We start from the raw sequence: 22002 nt of genomic DNA, 5'->3' as shown, positions 1-22002 counted from the left end.
ATAAATACAAAGTTGCCTGTAAAATAAAAATAAATCCTAAAATAGCTACAATATAATTATTAGTTATATTGTAGCTATCTTAGGGTTTATTTTACAGGTAAGTATTAGTTTTAAATAGGAATAATTTAGTTAATAATTGTAATATGTATTTAGATTTATTTAAATAATATTTAAGTTAGGGGGGTGTTAGTGTTAGTGTTAGACTTAGGTTTAGGGGTTAATAAGTTTAATATAGGTGGCGGCAGGGTCCGGGAGCGGCGGTTTAGGGGTTAAACATTAAATTTAGTTGCGGCAGGGTCCGGGAGCGGTGGTTTAGGGATTAAACATTTAATTTAGTTGCGGCGGGGTCGGGGAGCGGTGGTTTAGGGGTTAAACATTTAATTTAGTTGCGGCGGGGTCCGGGAGCGGCGGTTTAGGGGTTAAACAATTTATTTAGTTGCGGCGGGGTCCGGGATCCGCAGGATAGGGGTTAATAACCTTATGTAGGTGGTGGCGGTATAGGGGGCGGCAGATTAGGGGTTAATAGGTATAATGTAGGTGGCAGCGGGGTCCGGGAGCGGCGGTTTAGAGGTTAATAACTATTATATAGGTGGCAGCGGTGTAGGGGGGCAGATTAGGGGTGTTTAGACTCGGGGTACATGTTAGGGTGTTAGGTGCAGACATCTCCCATAGAAATCAATGGGATATCGGGCAGCAGCGAACATGAGCTCTGGCTGCTGTCAGACTCCCATTGATTCCTATGGGATCCGCCGCTTCCAGGGCGGCGGATTGAAAACCAGGTACGCTGGGCCGGAAAAGTGCAGAGCTTACCTGCTAGTTATTTGATAACTAGCAAAAGTAGTCAGATTGTGCCGAACTTGCGTTCGGCACATCTGGAGTGACATAAGAATCGATCTGTGTCGGACTGAGACCGGCGGATCGTAGCTTACGTCACTAGATTCTACTTTTGCCGGTCTCTAGCCTTTGATAACTAAGGTGAATCAGCCTCGCCACAAATACGCTGCGGAATTCCAGCGTATTTGCGGTTGACGGCTTGATAACTAGAGGCCATTGTATCTAGCTTAGGGTTTATTTTTATTTTACAGGCAAGTTTGTATTTATTTTAACTAGGTAGAATAGTTACTAAATAGTTATTAACTTTTTAATAACTACCTAGCTAAAATAAAGACAAATTTACCTGTAAAATAAAACCTAACCTAAGTTACAATTACACCTAACACTACACTATAATTAAATTAATTAAATTAATTCCCTAAATTAACTACAATTAATTAAAATGAAATAAAATGATCTAAAGTACGAAAACACTAAATTACAGAAAATAATAAAATAATTACAAGTTTTTGAAACTAATTACACCATCTAAGCCCCCTAATAAAATAAAAAAGCCCCCCAAAATAATAAAAAGCCCTACCCTATACTAAATTACAAATAGCCCTTAAAAGGGCTTTTTGTGGGGCATTGCCCCAAAGTAATCAGCTCTTTAACCTGTAAAAAAAAGTACAATACCCCCCCAACATTAAAACCTACCACCCAAACACCAACCCAACTCTAAAACCCACCCAATTCCCCTTAATAAAACCTAACACTAACCCCTTGAATATCACCCTACCTTGAGAAGTCTTCACCCAACCGTGCCGAAGTCCTTAACGAAGCCGGACGAAGTGGTCCTCCAGACGGGCAGAAGTCTTCATCCAAGCCGGGAAGAAGAGGTCCTCCAGATGGGCAGAAGTCTTCATCCAGACAGCATCTTCTAACTTCATCCATCCGGAGCGGAGGGGGTCCATCTTCAAGCAATCCGATGCGGAGGATCCTCTTCATCCGGAGTCTTCTTACTAAATGACGGTATCTTTAAGTGACGTCATCCAAGATGGCGTCCCTTCAATTTCGTTTGGCTGATAGAATTCTATCAGCCAATCGGAATTAAGGTAGAAAAAATCCTATTGGCTGATCCAATCAGCCAATAGGATTGAGCTTGCATTCTATTGGCTGTTCCAATCAGCCATTAGAATACAAGCTCAATCCTATTGGCTGATTGGATCAGCCAATAGGATTGAACTTCAATCCTATTGGCTGATTGCATCAGCCAATAGGATTTTTTCTACCTTAATTCCGATTGTCTGATAGAATTCTATCAGCCAATCGGAATTGAAGGTACGCCATCTTGGATGACGTAACTTAAAGGTACCGTCATTTAGTAAGAAGACTCGGGATGAAGAGGATGCTCCGCGTTGGATGGCTTGAAGATGGACCCGCTCTGCTCCGGATGGATGAAGTATGATGAAAGTAAGTGACTACTCAACAATGGAGAAACAGTGTTCGCGCCAGGAAAAATTCCCTCCTTGCACCTTTTTCCCTAGTGCGGATCAGGTGACGGAAAAAAGCATTAAATCCGGATATTAATAATCACACTGCAATCATTTTACATGCTCTTGAAGTTTCAACTATGCACCTCCTTGAGAAGTTGTAGGGTTCGGTGTCTTTTGTATGGTGATGTGTAAACCAAGTCCGTAGGTCTGCCCCTGATCAGCTATCATTAAGATGCAGCCTCCGTGATTCACACGCTGTAGCCTGCTTGATTGAGCCTGCCCGATAATCGTGCTCCTAAGGTGGTAACTCCTCCAGAAAACCCAGGTTACTGTGGGGGGTGTTGGCCTCTGCCCTATGTAAGCCAGCAAAAATATACCAAATAGGGGGGCTGAGCCAGCTTCTGAAGCAGCAGGACGCGTCTCAGTGAAGCTCCTGCTCTTAAAATTATTTTTTTATGTGTCTTACTATAATTATCCAGTTATTTATAGCTACTGCTAAGGTGATATCTATAGCTCAATTTCAGCAAGATTCTGGAGCTGATTATCGACGACATCCCTGACCTATGTTTTTCAGAAAGCCACGCGGGCCTATGTATGCTTAATCTCCGGAGATATAATTCTACTTCCAGCTTACCGCGTGTCTGGGGCTACCGCATACATCCCCCCCCCAGATTCTGGGTTATAAGGTAGCCTATTGCTACTATATCCAAGACCAACTTTCTCAAACTAAAGAGAGAACTATTCAGCTTTTGCCGAGTGTCCATATTACTGAGCTGCTTAGAACTAACGGGGAGCATGGAGGCTCTGAATAAATGGGAAGCCAAGCTGATACAACTAATAGATGACCACTATAAAAGCTTAGAACTTGAGATACACAGCCTACTTCTAATTACGAGATCGGATTGTACCGCCTGGACAGCAATACATGAGGAAAGAAAGGACGACCAAAAAGGCTTCCCTCCAACAGATACGGAATACCAAAGAGCTGAGCATGCACATCTAGAAGCCCTGGTATGTGTATGTGAGCCCGAGGTTGAACGGGTACAAACCACATCTCAGGGAAAGACTGCAGTGGGGCCTATAAGTGTCATTTCTAAACGGGAGAAGATCGGGGATTTAGGCCCACCTCCAGAGCTAACCAATACTAAGGAGAGCTACGGACCTGACTCTGTTACCGCAGCACAACAAAACTCTCTAGCAGCATGTGAGCCAGTGAGCTCCACAACGGCTATACCCATCTATACCCTCGATAAACCCCAGTGCAAAGGGGGGCTGACAGCCAGAGTGGAGTGCCTGGCTTCACCCCCTATACTCCAATGATCCTCATCTACTCGTTTTACAAAGCAGTCACCCTGGGCAGCTGTCTCTCCATATTCCTTGTGTGTTGTTGGACATAACATTCTATGGGCAATAGGTTCTTTAGAATCACAATCTACCACTTTAGCCTTGAAATTACGGAAGGAGAGGGGTGTGCAGCATCGGCTTTTTACAGCATGTACAGATCCTTTGGAACTAGGGGTGATCAGCATTTGTCTTCCTTTGGAAAAGTCGAGCATTGGAGTTGGCTAGATGTATATTACTTTTTTTTCCTGAGGGACATCCCTAAATCTCATCTGAGATTACTCAGTTTATGCTGACAGACTTTGTATTTCACAGTGAATGCCGCTGACTTTCGGTAGCTATGATATGTCTCTTTTTAGAGAATGCTTTGAGATAATACATTAGTAATGGGACTTTTTTTTTTAAATCCTGTTGATGTATTCACATTTTTTGTTTTAGCAATATGTTACTCAGGTTTTATGCAACAGTTACCCTAGGCTGCTAGTTTTTATATTGTTATAGTTATACACAATGGTCATTATACCCAATCAGAGTATACATAAGGATTGCTATTCATATCCCTGAGCCAGCAAAACAATAGAGGTACATTTTCCCTCTATAAATGCTCTTCTAGCTTAACAGGAGTAAAACCTCATGTAATTACATACTATAGTGCCCACTTGCAACAGGCACAATATGATCATTGTTTGATCTTGAATCTAAGGTTTAGATAGTCTATCTTAGTTCTTGGAGATAACATTTAGAGCCATACTAGCTTAATGTACTCTATTACCACACTTTATATCTATTGATGGGCCCTTCTACATTAAGCAAGAAAAGTTATTATTAAAGCGCCAAAAGGACAAGGCTGGGTCTAAGTGAAATTATATCATTTATTACAATGAATATAGAAAACAGTTAAAATATATCTAGAGTACATAAAAAATATATACATATATCCTGGATCCAAGATTTACAATAATTAAAACAAAATGTAAAAGCAATCAGTAAAAACAGATGTATCCAAAACTTGATTTTATCAGTACTTCGATTGGTTTGGAAATATGATATGTTGTGAGTCAATGATACAAGCTATGTATCTTAACAGTGCTTTAAAGCAAATGGATTGAATGTTGTTTGATTGAGTGTGGGTGCTCTTATTAACACATCAGTGTGAAATAATAAAGTGCAAACAAAGGTTAACAAAGAACAGTGTAAAGATCAGTGTAAACCTATGATGTGAACACAACTAGCAATCGTTAAATTGTGTAGTGTTAGTGTACAATGGCAAACTCCAAAAAAACCATATAAAAAATATAATTTAGAATATAAAAATATAAAAATATAAAAATCCAAAAAAAGGTCCAAAATAGTCCTGAAACAAAGTGAACAGTCAAACAACAGTGGAGAATGTCAGATGTGAAAAATTAAAAAATGAAAAATGAAAAATGAATAAATGTACTTGTTTGTCCCAAACAGATGTAGTGGTATTCCTCCCAGTGTTTTTTCTCCCAAGTGTTAGATGTAGATAAGACTCCTAAGTGATGACCCAATCGGTCAGTCAGTGATCTGCCATATTGATCCTTTCTGTCAAAGATACAAGAACAATAATAGTGCAGACGTTTTACAAAATAGCTCCCTATCAGAGTATCACTTACCAGTCGACGCGTTTCGGTCAGGCATTGACCTTTATCAAGACTGGTTTTAGCTAATTTTTTGCTTCTTTTTATACCCTTGTTGATTTTCGTATGACCGGAAGTGCAGTTTCCCACTTCCGGTTTCGGGTGACGATCGTTAGTTAATATCGTATATGAAAGGGCTTATCTATTGGCATTTTTTATTCATAGTTTGGAATAAACCCTTGTATCTTAAATCCATATAGTTTGGTATGGTATATTTAATGTTTTCCTATGAGTTCCGATTTTCTAGTTATCTGATTGGTCGGATTTAGGGCGTGTGTTCTATGCCTTTTACTATTGGTGGTGTATTTCAGTCTTGTGAATAGACTCCAACTACCTATTTACATGTGGGGGTGTGTATTAGTTCCCTTTTCTTATTGGTCCAATATTTCTTAGTGCCGGTTTCCATACTATTTTCAGTGTATGTTAATTGTGAATTGGATATGTTCTTTTGTGCGGTCCAGTCAAAGGTGGGATAGACATTGTGTGTCACAGTCAAAATTGAAAAATAATGAAAAGTAAATATAACATAACAAATAAAAAATAAAAAAATATAAAAATAAAAAATAAAAAAATAAAAAGAAATAGCGATTAAAGCAATAAAAATTATATAAATATTGCAACAAGTACATACATACTTTTATACATACTTTTTACATTCTTAGCATTTTATTTCTTCAATCTTATGCTGTATTAGACATTTTTAAAGTAGAATGACATATTGATGGTATATAGAAATTTCAATAGACCCGTGCTTTGTTGTTTTCTTATCTGTTTAAAATGGGGGGTTTATGAGATACTTTTTCTTGTTGGTCTTCGGTAATTTATTAATAATTATTGTTTTTTTAATTCTTTCTGATTATCCAGCTTAAATTTTAGCTTAAATTATAGCTTAAATTTTTATTATAGCTTATATTTTTAGAGGACTGGGTTAATGATTCTTCTCTAATATATTAGATGTTCTTTCTATTGTGTGTATTGGGTATAGTGGGTTTTTTGTTGGAAATCTGTATATACCCCTTTATTAGGTATTAGAGGGCCGATCGTAAGGGCCATTTTAAATGGGATTAAAACCCCATGTCTGGTTGTAACTATGTGATTTCTTTTTCTGGAGTTATCAAGTGGGGAAGGTCTCACAAATAGACCATAATCATCAAAGCTAATATATTCATTAGAGTTTCTGAATAAACTATAGGCGAAATCTTTTCCCTTCTCTGATGTTGTTATATATTAGAATCTATAAGTGTTCTCAAATATGAGCTTTTTATAGTTATCATCATATCTGTATGATGGTAAATATCAATGCGGTGAATAGGTCTTTTTAATGGGCCAATGTTAAGTTAGCAATCTGATATATTTAATATATTTGATATATTTGATATATTTAACTAGTTACCACATTTAGGGGCTAGATAGACAGTTTGAGAGACAGGTTTAGAGATGATATATAGAGGGAGAGGGATTTACACTTAGCTTCTGATGTTTATTCATCTGTACTTTCATTCTCTCAAGGTGGGATATACGTGGCATTATTCAGGATTTTTTCTTTTCTATAGTTATAATCCTCTTATTGATGTTTTTCTTCTTATGATGAAATGTTTTCTTAAGGTAGTCAAATTCTCTTACTTGGATATGAGCAGAAATGTGGCCGGGGACAGTTATATGTATGAGAGTTTCCTAGGAAGCTCTTAATTCCCTGAGGTGTGTTGTCTGGAGGGTCACTATGATCCTTCTCGTTTCCTCTGGTGTACTCCCATAGCCTTACTAGTTCAATGTTATCCTTAGTTTAGGTTCAATAGATGAGACAGGTCCTCTTTATTATTCAAACCTCTAGGGTGGAGGGAGTCAAGGCGAAATATCCATTTTGACTCCTCAGTGAGTAATTTTTTCTCCTGGTTTCCTCCTCTCCAATCCCTGGGAACCTTTTGTATTCCCATATATGTGAGTGTTTTGATGTTTCCTTGATGTTTTTCTGAAAAATGTTTGTATAATGCGGTCTCTTTATTGAGTTTTTCGATACATAACAAATGTTCACGTATCCTATCTCTCAGTGGTCTGGACGTTTGTCCCACATATTGGAGACCGCATGGGCATTCAAGGAGGTATATGACGTCCTTATCTTGACACTTTATTAGTTCTTTGATTTTGTATTTTTCTTTATTATTGTGTGATTGGAACATTGTGGATTTTTTGCCACATTTGCATGCCTTGCATGTGTGACAGGGAAAAAAACCTTTTATTGTTTTCCCAAATACATCTTTTATTCCAGATTTTTTGACCTTTTTGATGCTTGGGGCTAGTTTGTTTTTCAGGTTATTTGTTCTTCTGTATACGAACTTTGGTCGTTGAGGAAGTTTTTCTCCTAGGATGTCATCATCCTTCAATATGTTCCAATGCTTCCTAAAGATGTTTTCGATAACCCTACTGTTTTCACTGTATTCTGTTATTAATGGTATATCCAGGATTTCGTTGTCATTATTCCCACTGGATTTATCCTTGTATTTGGTTAGTTCTTTTCTTTCAATTTTTCGGACCTCTTCTATCTTCTGATCCAATAGATGTTCGTTGTAACCTCTCTCGATGAATTTAGCCTTGATTAACTGGGCTTGTTCCTCCCATTTTTGTGGATCTGAGCAGTTTTTCTTCATCCGTAGAAGTTGTCCCTTTGGGATGTTTGCCTTCCAATTTCTGTGATGACAACTGGTTTGGTGGACATAATTGTTGCTGTCCACCTGCTTAAAGTGAGTTGATGTTTCGATGTTATTATTCTTTATTTCTATTTTCAGATCTAGATAAGTAAGAGATTTTTGACTACATTCGTATGTAAACTGAAGATTTACTTCATTCTGGTTCATCACCTTGAAGGTATATTCAAGATCTTCTTGTGTTCCTCTCCACACAAGTATGATGTCATCGATATAGCGGCGATAGAGGACCAGATCCGCGCCTGCAGGACATGACTCCCAGAAAATTTCTTCCCACTTGGCCATATAGAGGTTGGCATAGCTCGGCGCGAACCTGGTCCCCATCGCCGTCCCACATATCTGTCTGTAGAATTTCCCTTCGTTGCTGAAGTAATTGTGATGTAGAATATAGTTTATACTTTCTAGTATAAATTCACATTGTCTTTCTGGGATCTCTTCCTCTCTCTCCAGGTAAAATTTTACAGCTTTCAGTCCTTCCTCATGGGGAATACTCGTGTATAACGCAGTCACGTCACAAGTTGCCAGGATGTAATTCTCTTCCCAACTTATATCCTCGAGTAGATTGATTATTTGAGTAGAATCCCTTATATATGATGGGCGTTCTCTGACCAGCTTCTGGAGATGTCTGTCCACATACTCCGATAGATTGCTACTTAAAGACCCTATCCCTGAGATTATTGGTCTTCCAGGGGGGTTGTTCAAACTTTTATGAATTTTGGGGAGGTGATATATTATCGGTGTCTTTGGAAATGTTACATTTATGTAATCATACTCTTTTTCATTCAGAATATTCTCTTCTTTTGCTCCCTTCAAAAGGTTTGTCAGTGTTTTTTTGTATAGATTAACCGGGTTTTCTTTCAGTTTTTCATATGTATTTTGGTCACCCAGAATCCTCTCCATCTCCTTATTGTAGTCTGTCTTGTTCATTACCACAATCCCACCGCCCTTATCAGCCGGCTTAATGATGAGATTGTGGTTATCTTCCAACTTTTTAACGATTTCGATTTGTTTATTCGATAGGTTTTTGTTTTTCAATTTGAGCTTCTTGTTGTCTATATCTCGTATCTCTCTACATACTACAGTCTCGAATGTTTCGAGTGCTGTCCCTTTGTATGTCAGAGGGTAGAATGTAGATTTTGGCTTCAGGTTGGTATGTTTGTAGCCATCCATTTGTTGAGTTTGAGTATATCCTTGAAAACCATAGCCCATCCTTTCCAAAGGTGATTTCAGAAAAAATCTTTTCAGAGTTAATTTTCTGATAAATTCTTTTGTGTTTATGAATGTCGTGAATTTATCCAGACATTTAGAAGGGGCGAAAGATAAGCCCAATTTTAGGATGGATCTTTCCTCTTCGTTCAATTTATGGGAACTTAGATTGAATATCCCTTTCTCAGAATCATCACCTGTCTGGTGATTTATTTCATTTGTAACTTTCTTTGTCTTTAGGCCTCCTCTTTTTCCTCTATGGGTCTTGTTTTTACCCGTGTGGAGGATTGGTTTTGTTCTCCTTTTTTGTGGTTTTGGAGTTCCAATTCTAAAAAAGAAGAAGTGGAGGATGAGGAGTGTTGTAATGCTGGTGTATCTGTTTTTATTTGGTTATTTGATCTATTCGTTCCAGTCCTCTTTTCTCTGGTTGTTGGTTGTCCCCTTAGGGATTTGGTCCATTCCTTTTCTCTCTCATTGAGAGGCTCTTCTCTTGGACCTTGTTGTCTCCTTTCACGTGGGGGGGTCTCATAGATATTTGTATTTCTGAAGCTTTGTTCTTGCATTTCTCCGTAGGTAGATCTTCCAACGAAGTTACTCCTCTGCTGGTAATTATTATTGTTTCTTCGTTGATATCCCCGCTCCTGATAGTTTTGGTATCTCCAATTTCTTTCCGGGTAGTCGGAATCTCTCCAATATGCTTGTGCAAATCTCCCTCTATAATACCGTTCTCTTCCTCTTTCATCGAAATTATTTGTATAATAATCTCTTCTCTCTCTTCTATGGTCAGAGTGGTTAGTACTTATTCTGTTATTGTTATATGGCCTTTCATATAGATTCTGTCTACTAGGTGCATATTGCCCCCTATAGTTATTTTCAAAGTGTCTTTGTCTCTTATTGTAGGTGTGAGCATTATAGTCATTCCTATAGTTAGTTTGTCTCGAGTTGTGTTCTGATTTGTCATTATGGTATTCTGACATATTGTTCCTATAATGTGGTGTGTATTGCTGTCTTTCAGGGTCTTGGAAGTTGGTTTTATCTTTCTTAGTTTTATTGTATGTCACTGTTGTCCATGTGTTAGATTCATTCTCTTCATTGTGGGTATCGGTATTTTCCCCATTTAAATTTACTTTTGATTCAGAGTCACCCTTTTCTTCATTATTTTTCTTTTCTAATTCCCTTATTAATTTCTTAGTTTTCTTTTTTGTAATATCTTCCTTTATTTTAATTACTTTTTTCACTAGACTTTCTTTCTTATGTGCAATCTCTTCACATTCTAATCCTGAACTTTCTAAGTTCAGAATAATGACTTCATTTTCCTTAATGTCTAAGTCAATCTGTATGATTTGTGTTTCTCTGTGCTCTATAATTAGCTTAATCAGCTGTTGTGAAGTTTGTAATAATGTATTTTTCCATTTTTCAGCAAGAGTATCTGAGATTGGAAAAGCACACTCTTTGTGCACTAATAGCCCTTTTGGAATAATCTTTAATTCCAAACATTTTTGGAGAAAAGTTATCTCTCCTTTGTATTTCACCTCAGAGATGAGTAACTTTTCTAATTCTTTAAAGATTAGATGTATATCTATGGTGTCATCTTCAACATCCAACATGTGCTCTTCTTTTCCTATGTCTGTGATATTAATATTTATTGGCTGCCTCAGGCTTAAAAAGGAGCTCATAGTGTGATATAAAGAAATTGCAAAAGGCTGCTCTGTGTTTGCTAGGATGATAAATACTGTATCTGGGTGGACACTAAGCGCCTAATGCTAAAAGGGACCCTTTGCTCTAATAAATTGACCCCTAGCGGTCAGAAAAGTGGATATTCAGAAAGAAAAGTTATTATTAAAGCGCCAAAAGGACAAGGCTGGGTCTAAGTGAAATTATATCATTTATTACAATGAATATAGAAAACAGTTAAAATATATCTAGAGTACATAAAAAATATATACATATATCCTGGATCCAAGATTTACAATAATTAAAACAAAATGTAAAAGCAATCAGTAAAAACAGATGTATCCAAAACTTGATTTTATCAGTACTTCGATTGGTTTGGAAATATGATATGTTGTGAGTCAATGATACAAGCTATGTATCTTAACAGTGCTTTAAAGCAAATGGATTGAATGTTGTTTGATTGAGTGTGGGTGCTCTTATTAACACATCAGTGTGAAATAATAAAGTGCAAACAAAGGTTAACAAAGAACAGTGTAAAGATCAGTGTAAACCTATGATGTGAACACAACTAGCAATCGTTAAATTGTGTAGTGTTAGTGTACAATGGCAAACTCCAAAAAAAACATATAAAAAATATAATTTAGAATATAAAAATATAAAAATATAAAAATCCAAAAAAAGGTCCAAAATAGTCCTGAAACAAAGTGAACAGTCAAACAACAGTGGAGAATGTCAGATGTGAAAAATTAAAAAATGAAAAATGAAAAATGAATAAATGTACTTGTTTGTCCCAAACAGATGTAGTGGTATTCCTCCCAGTGTTTTTTCTCCCAAGTGTTAGATGTAGATAAGACTCCTAAGTGATGACCCAATCGGTCAGTCAGTGATCTGCCATATTGATCCTTTCTGTCAAAGATACAAGAACAATAATAGTGCAGACGTTTTACAAAATAGCTCCCTATCAGAGTATCACTTACCAGTCGACGCGTTTCGGTCAGGCATTGACCTTTATCAAGACTGGTTTTAGCTAATTTTTTGCTTCTTTTTATACCCTTGTTGATTTTCGTATGACCGGAAGTGCAGTTTCCCACTTCCGGTTTCGGGTGACGATCGTTAGTTAATATCGTATATGAAAGGGCTTATCTATTGGCATTTTTTATTCATAGTTTGGAATAAACACTTGTATCTTAAATCCATATAGTTTGGTATGGTATATTTAATGTTTTCCTATGAGTTCCGATTTTCTAGTTATCTGATTGGTCGGATTTAGGGCGTGTGTTCTATGCCTTTTACTATTGGTGGTGTATTTCAGTCTTGTGAATAGACTCCAACTACCTATTTACATGTGGGGGTGTGTATTAGTTCCCTTTTCTTATTGGTCCAATATTTCTTAGTGCCGGTTTCCATACTATTTTCAGTGTATGTTAATTGTGAATTGGATATGTTCTTTTGTGCGGTCCAGTCAAAGGTGGGATAGACATTGTGTGTCACAGTCAAAATTGAAAAATAATGAAAAGTAAATATAACATAACAAATAAAAAATAAAAAAATATAAAAATAAAAAATAAAAAAATAAAAAGAAATAGCGATTAAAGCAATAAAAATTATATAAATATTGCAACAAGTACATACATACTTTTATACATACTTTTTACATTCTTAGCATTTTATTTCTTCAATCTTATGCTGTATTAGACATTTTTAAAGTAGAATGACATATTGATGGTATATAGAAATTTCAATAGACCCGTGCTTTGTTGTTTTCTTATCTGTTTAAAATGGGGGGTTTATGAGATACTTTTTCTTGTTGGTCTTCGGTAATTTATTAATAATTATTGTTTTTTTAATTCTTTCTGATTATCCAGCTTAAATTTTAGCTTAAATTATAGCTTAAATTTTTATTATAGCTTATATTTTTAGAGGACTGGGTTAATGATTCTTCTCTAATATATTAGATGTTCTTTCTATTGTGTGTATTGGGTATAGTGGGTTTTTTGTTGGAAATCTGTATATACCCCTTTATTAGGTATTAGAGGGCCGATCGTAAGGGCCATTTTAAATGGGATTAAAACCCCATGTCTGGTTGTAACTATGTGATTTCTTTTTCTGGAGTTATCAAGTGGGGAAGGTCTCACAAATAGACCATAATCATCAAAGCTAATATATTCATTAGAGTTTCTGAATAAACTATAGGCGAAATCTTTTCCCTTCTCTGATGTTGTTATATATTAGAATCTATAAGTGTTCTCAAATATGAGCTTTTTATAGTTATCATCATATCTGTATGATGGTAAATATCAATGCGGTGAATAGGTCTTTTTAATGGGCCAATGTTAAGTTAGCAATCTGATATATTTAATATATTTGATATATTTGATATATTTAACTAGTTACCACATTTAGGGGCTAGATAGACAGTTTGAGAGACAGGTTTAGAGATGATATATAGAGGGAGAGGGATTTACACTTAGCTTCTGATGTTTATTCATCTGTACTTTCATTCTCTCAAGGTGGGATATACGTGGCATTATTCAGGATTTTTTCTTTTCTATAGTTATAATCCTCTTATTGATGTTTTTCTTCTTATGATGAAATGTTTTCTTAAGGTAGTCAAATTCTCTTACTTGGATATGAGCAGAAATGTGGCCGGGGACAGTTATATGTATGAGAGTTTCCTAGGAAGCTCTTAATTCCCTGAGGTGTGTTGTCTGGAGGGTCACTATGATCCTTCTCGTTTCCTCTGGTGTACTCCCATAGCCTTACTAGTTCAATGTTATCCTTAGTTTAGGTTCAATAGATGAGACAGGTCCTCTTTATTATTCAAACCTCTAGGGTGGAGGGAGTCAAGGCGAAATATCCATTTTGACTCCTCAGTGAGTAATTTTTTCTCCTGGTTTCCTCCTCTCCAATCCCTGGGAACCTTTTGTATTCCCATATATGTGAGTGTTTTGATGTTTCCTTGATGTTTTTCTGAAAAATGTTTGTATAATGCGGTCTCTTTATTGAGTTTTTCGATACATAACAAATGTTCACGTATCCTATCTCTCAGTGGTCTGGACGTTTGTCCCACATATTGGAGACCGCATGGGCATTCAAGGAGGTATATGACGTCCTTATCTTGACACTTTATTAGTTCTTTGATTTTGTATTTTTCTTTATTATTGTGTGATTGGAACATTGTGGATTTTTTGCCACATTTGCATGCCTTGCATGTGTGACAGGGAAAAAAACCTTTTATTGTTTTCCCAAATACATCTTTTATTCCAGATTTTTTGACCTTTTTGATGCTTGGGGCTAGTTTGTTTTTCAGGTTATTTGTTCTTCTGTATACGAACTTTGGTCGTTGAGGAAGTTTTTCTCCTAGGATGTCATCATCCTTCAATATGTTCCAATGCTTCCTAAAGATGTTTTCGATAACCCTACTGTTTTCACTGTATTCTGTTATTAATGGTATATCCAGGATTTCGTTGTCATTATTCCCACTGGATTTATCCTTGTATTTGGTTAGTTCTTTTCTTTCAATTTTTCGGACCTCTTCTATCTTCTGATCCAATAGATGTTCGTTGTAACCTCTCTCGATGAATTTAGCCTTGATTAACTGGGCTTGTTCCTCCCATTTTTGTGGATCTGAGCAGTTTTTCTTCATCCGTAGAAGTTGTCCCTTTGGGATGTTTGCCTTCCAATTTCTGTGATGACAACTGGTTTGGTGGACATAATTGTTGCTGTCCACCTGCTTAAAGTGAGTTGATGTTTCGATGTTATTATTCTTTATTTCTATTTTCAGATCTAGATAAGTAAGAGATTTTTGACTACATTCGTATGTAAACTGAAGATTTACTTCATTCTGGTTCATCACCTTGAAGGTATATTCAAGATCTTCTTGTGTTCCTCTCCACACAAGTATGATGTCATCGATATAGCGGCGATAGAGGACCAGATCCGCGCCTGCAGGACATGACTCCCAGAAAATTTCTTCCCACTTGGCCATATAGAGGTTGGCATAGCTCGGCGCGAACCTGGTCCCCATCGCCGTCCCACATATCTGTCTGTAGAATTTCCCTTCGTTGCTGAAGTAATTGTGATGTAGAATATAGTTTATACTTTCTAGTATAAATTCACATTGTCTTTCTGGGATCTCTTCCTCTCTCTCCAGGTAAAATTTTACAGCTTTCAGTCCTTCCTCATGGGGAATACTCGTGTATAACGCAGTCACGTCACAAGTTGCCAGGATGTAATTCTCTTCCCAACTTATATCCTCGAGTAGATTGATTATTTGAGTAGAATCCCTTATATATGATGGGCGTTCTCTGACCAGCTTCTGGAGATGTCTGTCCACATACTCCGATAGATTGCTACTTAAAGACCCTATCCCTGAGATTATTGGTCTTCCAGGGGGGTTGTTCAAACTTTTATGAATTTTGGGGAGGTGATATATTATCGGTGTCTTTGGAAATGTTACATTTATGTAATCATACTCTTTTTCATTCAGAATATTCTCTTCTTTTGCTCCCTTCAAAAGGTTTGTCAGTGTTTTTTTGTATAGATTAACCGGGTTTTCTTTCAGTTTTTCATATGTATTTTGGTCACCCAGAATCCTCTCCATCTCCTTATTGTAGTCTGTCTTGTTCATTACCACAATCCCACCGCCCTTATCAGCCGGCTTAATGATGAGATTGTGGTTATCTTCCAACTTTTTAACGATTTCGATTTGTTTATTCGATAGGTTTTTGTTTTTCAATTTGAGCTTCTTGTTGTCTATATCTCGTATCTCTCTACATACTACAGTCTCGAATGTTTCGAGTGCTGTCCCTTTGTATGTCAGAGGGTAGAATGTAGATTTTGGCTTCAGGTTGGTATGTTTGTAGCCATCCATTTGTTGAGTTTGAGTATATCCTTGAAAACCATAGCCCATCCTTTCCAAAGGTGATTTCAGAAAAAATCTTTTCAGAGTTAATTTTCTGATAAATTCTTTTGTGTTTATGAATGTCGTGAATTTATCCAGACATTTAGAAGGGGCGAAAGATAAGCCCAATTTTAGGATGGATCTTTCCTCTTCGTTCAATTTATGGGAACTTAGATTGAATATCCCTTTCTCAGAATCATCACCTGTCTGGTGATTTATTTCATTTGTAACTTTCTTTGTCTTTAGGCCTCCTCTTTTTCCTCTATGGGTCTTGTTTTTACCCGTGTGGAGGATTGGTTTTGTTCTCCTTTTTTGTGGTTTTGGAGTTCCAATTCTAAAAAAGAAGAAGTGGAGGATGAGGAGTGTTGTAATGCTGGTGTATCTGTTTTTATTTGGTTATTTGATCTATTCGTTCCAGTCCTCTTTTCTCTGGTTGTTGGTTGTCCCCTTAGGGATTTGGTCCATTCCTTTTCTCTCTCATTGAGAGGCTCTTCTCTTGGACCTTGTTGTCTCCTTTCACGTGGGGGGGTCTCATAGATATTTGTATTTCTGAAGCTTTGTTCTTGCATTTCTCCGTAGGTAGATCTTCCAACGAAGTTACTCCTCTGCTGGTAATTATTATTGTTTCTTCGTTGATATCCCCGCTCCTGATAGTTTTGGTATCTCCAATTTCTTTCCGGGTAGTCGGAATCTCTCCAATATGCTTGTGCAAATCTCCCTCTATAATACCGTTCTCTTCCTCTTTCATCGAAATTATTTGTATAATAATCTCTTCTCTCTCTTCTATGGTCAGAGTGGTTAGTACTTATTCTGTTATTGTTGTATGACCTTTCATATAGATTCTGTCTACTAGGTGCATATTGCCCCCTATAGTTATTTTCAAAGTGTCTTTGTCTCTTATTGTAGGTGTGAGCATTATAGTCATTCCTATAGTTAGTTTGTCTCGAGTTGTGTTCTGATTTGTCATTATGGTATTCTGACATATTGTTCCTATAATGTGGTGTGTATTGCTGTCTTTCAGGGTCTTGGAAGTTGGTTTTATCTTTCTTAGTTTTATTGTATGTCACTGTTGTCCATGTGTTAAATTCGTTCTCTTCATTGTGGGTATCGGTATTTTCCCCATTTAAATTTACTTTTGATTCAGAGTCACCCTTTTCTTCATTATTTTTCTTTTCTAATTCCCTTATTAATTTCTTAGTTTTCTTTTTTGTAATATCTTCCTTTATTTTAATTACTTTTTTCACTAGACTTTCTTTCTTATGTGCAATCTCTTCACATTCTAATCCTGAACTTTCTAAGTTCAGAATAATGACTTCATTTTCCTTAATGTCTAAGTCAATCTGTATGATTTGTGTTTCTCTGTGCTCTATAATTAGCTTAATCAGCTGTTGTGAAGTTTGTAATAATGTATTTTTCCATTTTTCAGCAAGAGTATCTGAGATTGGAAAAGCACACTCTTTGTGCACTAATAGCCCTTTTGGAATAATCTTTAATTCCAAACATTTTTGGAGAAAAGTTATCTCTCCTTTGTATTTCACCTCAGAGATGAGTAACTTTTCTAATTCTTTAAAGATTAGATGTATATCTATGGTGTCATCTTCAACATCCAACATGTGCTCTTCTTTTCCTATGTCTGTGATATTAATATTTATTGGCTGCCTCAGGCTTAAAAAGGAGCTCATAGTGTGATATAAAGAAATTGCAAAAGGCTGCTCTGTGTTTGCTAGGATGATAAATACTGTATCTGGGTGGACACTAAGCGCCTAATGCTAAAAGGGACCCTTTGCTCTAATAAATTGACCCCTAGCGGTCAGAAAAGTGGATATTCAGAAAGAAAAGTTATTATTAAAGCGCCAAAAGGACAAGGCTGGGTCTAAGTGAAATTATATCATTTATTACAATGAATATAGAAAACAGTTAAAATATATCTAGAGTACATAAAAAATATATACATATATCCTGGATCCAAGATTTACAATAATTAAAACAAAATGTAAAAGCAATCAGTAAAAACAGATGTATCCAAAACTTGATTTTATCAGTACTTCGATTGGTTTGGAAATATGATATGTTGTGAGTCAATGATACAAGCTATGTATCTTAACAGTGCTTTAAAGCAAATGGATTGAATGTTGTTTGATTGAGTGTGGGTGCTCTTATTAACACATCAGTGTGAAATAATAAAGTGCAAACAAAGGTTAACAAAGAACAGTGTAAAGATCAGTGTAAACCTATGATGTGAACACAACTAGCAATCGTTAAATTGTGTAGTGTTAGTGTACAATGGCAAACTCCAAAAAAACCATATAAAAAATATAATTTAGAATATAAAAATATAAAAATATAAAAATCCAAAAAAAGGTCCAAAATAGTCCTGAAACAAAGTGAACAGTCAAACAACAGTGGAGAATGTCAGATGTGAAAAATTAAAAAATGAAAAATGAAAAATGAATAAATGTACTTGTTTGTCCCAAACAGATGTAGTGGTATTCCTCCCAGTGTTTTTTCTCCCAAGTGTTAGATGTAGATAAGACTCCTAAGTGATGACCCAATCGGTCAGTCAGTGATCTGCCATATTGATCCTTTCTGTCAAAGATACAAGAACAATAATAGTGCAGACGTTTTACAAAATAGCTCCCTATCAGAGTATCACTTACCAGTCGACGCGTTTCGGTCAGGCATTGACCTTTATCAAGACTGGTTTTAGCTAATTTTTTGCTTCTTTTTATACCCTTGTTGATTTTCGTATGACCGGAAGTGCAGTTTCCCACTTCCGGTTTCGGGTGACGATCGTTAGTTAATATCGTATATGAAAGGGCTTATCTATTGGCATTTTTTATTCATAGTTTGGAATAAACACTTGTATCTTAAATCCATATAGTTTGGTATGGTATATTTAATGTTTTCCTATGAGTTCCGATTTTCTAGTTATCTGATTGGTCGGATTTAGGGCGTGTGTTCTATGCCTTTTACTATTGGTGGTGTATTTCAGTCTTGTGAATAGACTCCAACTACCTATTTACATGTGGGGGTGTGTATTAGTTCCCTTTTCTTATTGGTCCAATATTTCTTAGTGCCGGTTTCCATACTATTTTCAGTGTATGTTAATTGTGAATTGGATATGTTCTTTTGTGCGGTCCAGTCAAAGGTGGGATAGACATTGTGTGTCACAGTCAAAATTGAAAAATAATGAAAAGTAAATATAACATAACAAATAAAAAATAAAAAAATATAAAAATAAAAAATAAAAAAATAAAAAGAAATAGCGATTAAAGCAATAAAAATTATATAAATATTGCAACAAGTACATACATACTTTTATACATACTTTTTACATTCTTAGCATTTTATTTCTTCAATCTTATGCTGTATTAGACATTTTTAAAGTAGAATGACATATTGATGGTATATAGAAATTTCAATAGACCCGTGCTTTGTTGTTTTCTTATCTGTTTAAAATGGGGGGTTTATGAGATACTTTTTCTTGTTGGTCTTCGGTAATTTATTAATAATTATTGTTTTTTTAATTCTTTCTGATTATCCAGCTTAAATTTTAGCTTAAATTATAGCTTAAATTTTTATTATAGCTTATATTTTTAGAGGACTGGGTTAATGATTCTTCTCTAATATATTAGATGTTCTTTCTATTGTGTGTATTGGGTATAGTGGGTTTTTTGTTGGAAATCTGTATATACCCCTTTATTAGGTATTAGAGGGCCGATCGTAAGGGCCATTTTAAATGGGATTAAAACCCCATGTCTGGTTGTAACTATGTGATTTCTTTTTCTGGAGTTATCAAGTGGGGAAGGTCTCACAAATAGACCATAATCATCAAAGCTAATATATTCATTAGAGTTTCTGAATAAACTATAGGCGAAATCTTTTCCCTTCTCTGATGTTGTTATATATTAGAATCTATAAGTGTTCTCAAATATGAGCTTTTTATAGTTATCATCATATCTGTATGATGGTAAATATCAATGCGGTGAATAGGTCTTTTTAATGGGCCAATGTTAAGTTAGCAATCTGATATATTTAATATATTTGATATATTTGATATATTTAACTAGTTACCACATTTAGGGGCTAGATAGACAGTTTGAGAGACAGGTTTAGAGATGATATATAGAGGGAGAGGGATTTACACTTAGCTTCTGATGTTTATTCATCTGTACTTTCATTCTCTCAAGGTGGGATATACGTGGCATTATTCAGGATTTTTTCTTTTCTATAGTTATAATCCTCTTATTGATGTTTTTCTTCTTATGATGAAATGTTTTCTTAAGGTAGTCAAATTCTCTTACTTGGATATGAGCAGAAATGTGGCCGGGGACAGTTATATGTATGAGAGTTTCCTAGGAAGCTCTTAATTCCCTGAGGTGTGTTGTCTGGAGGGTCACTATGATCCTTCTCGTTTCCTCTGGTGTACTCCCATAGCCTTACTAGTTCAATGTTATCCTTAGTTTAGGTTCAATAGATGAGACAGGTCCTCTTTATTATTCAAACCTCTAGGGTGGAGGGAGTCAAGGCGAAATATCCATTTTGACTCCTCAGTGAGTAATTTTTTCTCCTGGTTTCCTCCTCTCCAATCCCTGGGAACCTTTTGTATTCCCATATATGTGAGTGTTTTGATGTTTCCTTGATGTTTTTCTGAAAAATGTTTGTATAATGCGGTCTCTTTATTGAGTTTTTCGATACATAACAAATGTTCACGTATCCTATCTCTCAGTGGTCTGGACGTTTGTCCCACATATTGGAGACCGCATGGGCATTCAAGGAGGTATATGACGTCCTTATCTTGACACTTTATTAGTTCTTTGATTTTGTATTTTTCTTTATTATTGTGTGATTGGAACATTGTGGATTTTTTGCCACATTTGCATGCCTTGCATGTGTGACAGGGAAAAAAACCTTTTATTGTTTTCCCAAATACATCTTTTATTCCAGATTTTTTGACCTTTTTGATGCTTGGGGCTAGTTTGTTTTTCAGGTTATTTGTTCTTCTGTATACGAACTTTGGTCGTTGAGGAAGTTTTTCTCCTAGGATGTCATCATCCTTCAATATGTTCCAATGCTTCCTAAAGATGTTTTCGATAACCCTACTGTTTTCACTGTATTCTGTTATTAATGGTATATCCAGGATTTCGTTGTCATTATTCCCACTGGATTTATCCTTGTATTTGGTTAGTTCTTTTCTTTCAATTTTTCGGACCTCTTCTATCTTCTGATCCAATAGATGTTCGTTGTAACCTCTCTCGATGAATTTAGCCTTGATTAACTGGGCTTGTTCCTCCCATTTTTGTGGATCTGAGCAGTTTTTCTTCATCCGTAGAAGTTGTCCCTTTGGGATGTTTGCCTTCCAATTTCTGTGATGACAACTGGTTTGGTGGACATAATTGTTGCTGTCCACCTGCTTAAAGTGAGTTGATGTTTCGATGTTATTATTCTTTATTTCTATTTTCAGATCTAGATAAGTAAGAGATTTTTGACTACATTCGTATGTAAACTGAAGATTTACTTCATTCTGGTTCATCACCTTGAAGGTATATTCAAGGTGACTGTTCACTTTGTTTCAGGACTATTTTGGACCTTTTTTTGGATTTTTATATTTTTATATTTTTATATTCTAAATTATATTTTTTATATGGTTTTTTTGGAGTTTGCCATTGTACACTAACACTACACAATTTAACGATTGCTAGTTGTGTTCACATCATAGGTTTACACTGATCTTTACACTGTTCTTTGTTAACCTTTGTTTGCACTTTATTATTTCACACTGATGTGTTAATAAGAGCACCCACACTCAATCAAACAACATTCAATCCATTTGCTTTAAAGCACTGTTAAGATACATAGCTTGTATCATTGACTCACAACATATCATATTTCCAAACCAATCGAAGTACTGATAAAATCAAGTTTTGGATACATCTGTTTTTACTGATTGCTTTTACATTTTGTTTTAATTATTGTAAATCTTGGATCCAGGATATATGTATATATTTTTTATGTACTCTAGATATATTTTAACTGTTTTCTATATTCATTGTAATAAATGATATAATTTCACTTAGACCCAGCCTTGTCCTTTTGGCGCTTTAATAATAACTTTTCTTTCTGAATATCCACTTTTCTGACCGCTAGGGGTCAATTTATTAGAGCAAAGGGTCCCTTTTAGCATTAGGCGCTTAGTGTCCACCCAG

The sequence above is a fragment of the Bombina bombina genome, chromosome 2, assembly GCF_027579735.1.
Source record: "Bombina bombina isolate aBomBom1 chromosome 2, aBomBom1.pri, whole genome shotgun sequence".
In the NCBI taxonomy this organism is placed as follows: domain Eukaryota; kingdom Metazoa; phylum Chordata; class Amphibia; order Anura; family Bombinatoridae; genus Bombina; species Bombina bombina.
Note: the sequence above shows the minus strand (reverse complement) of the source record.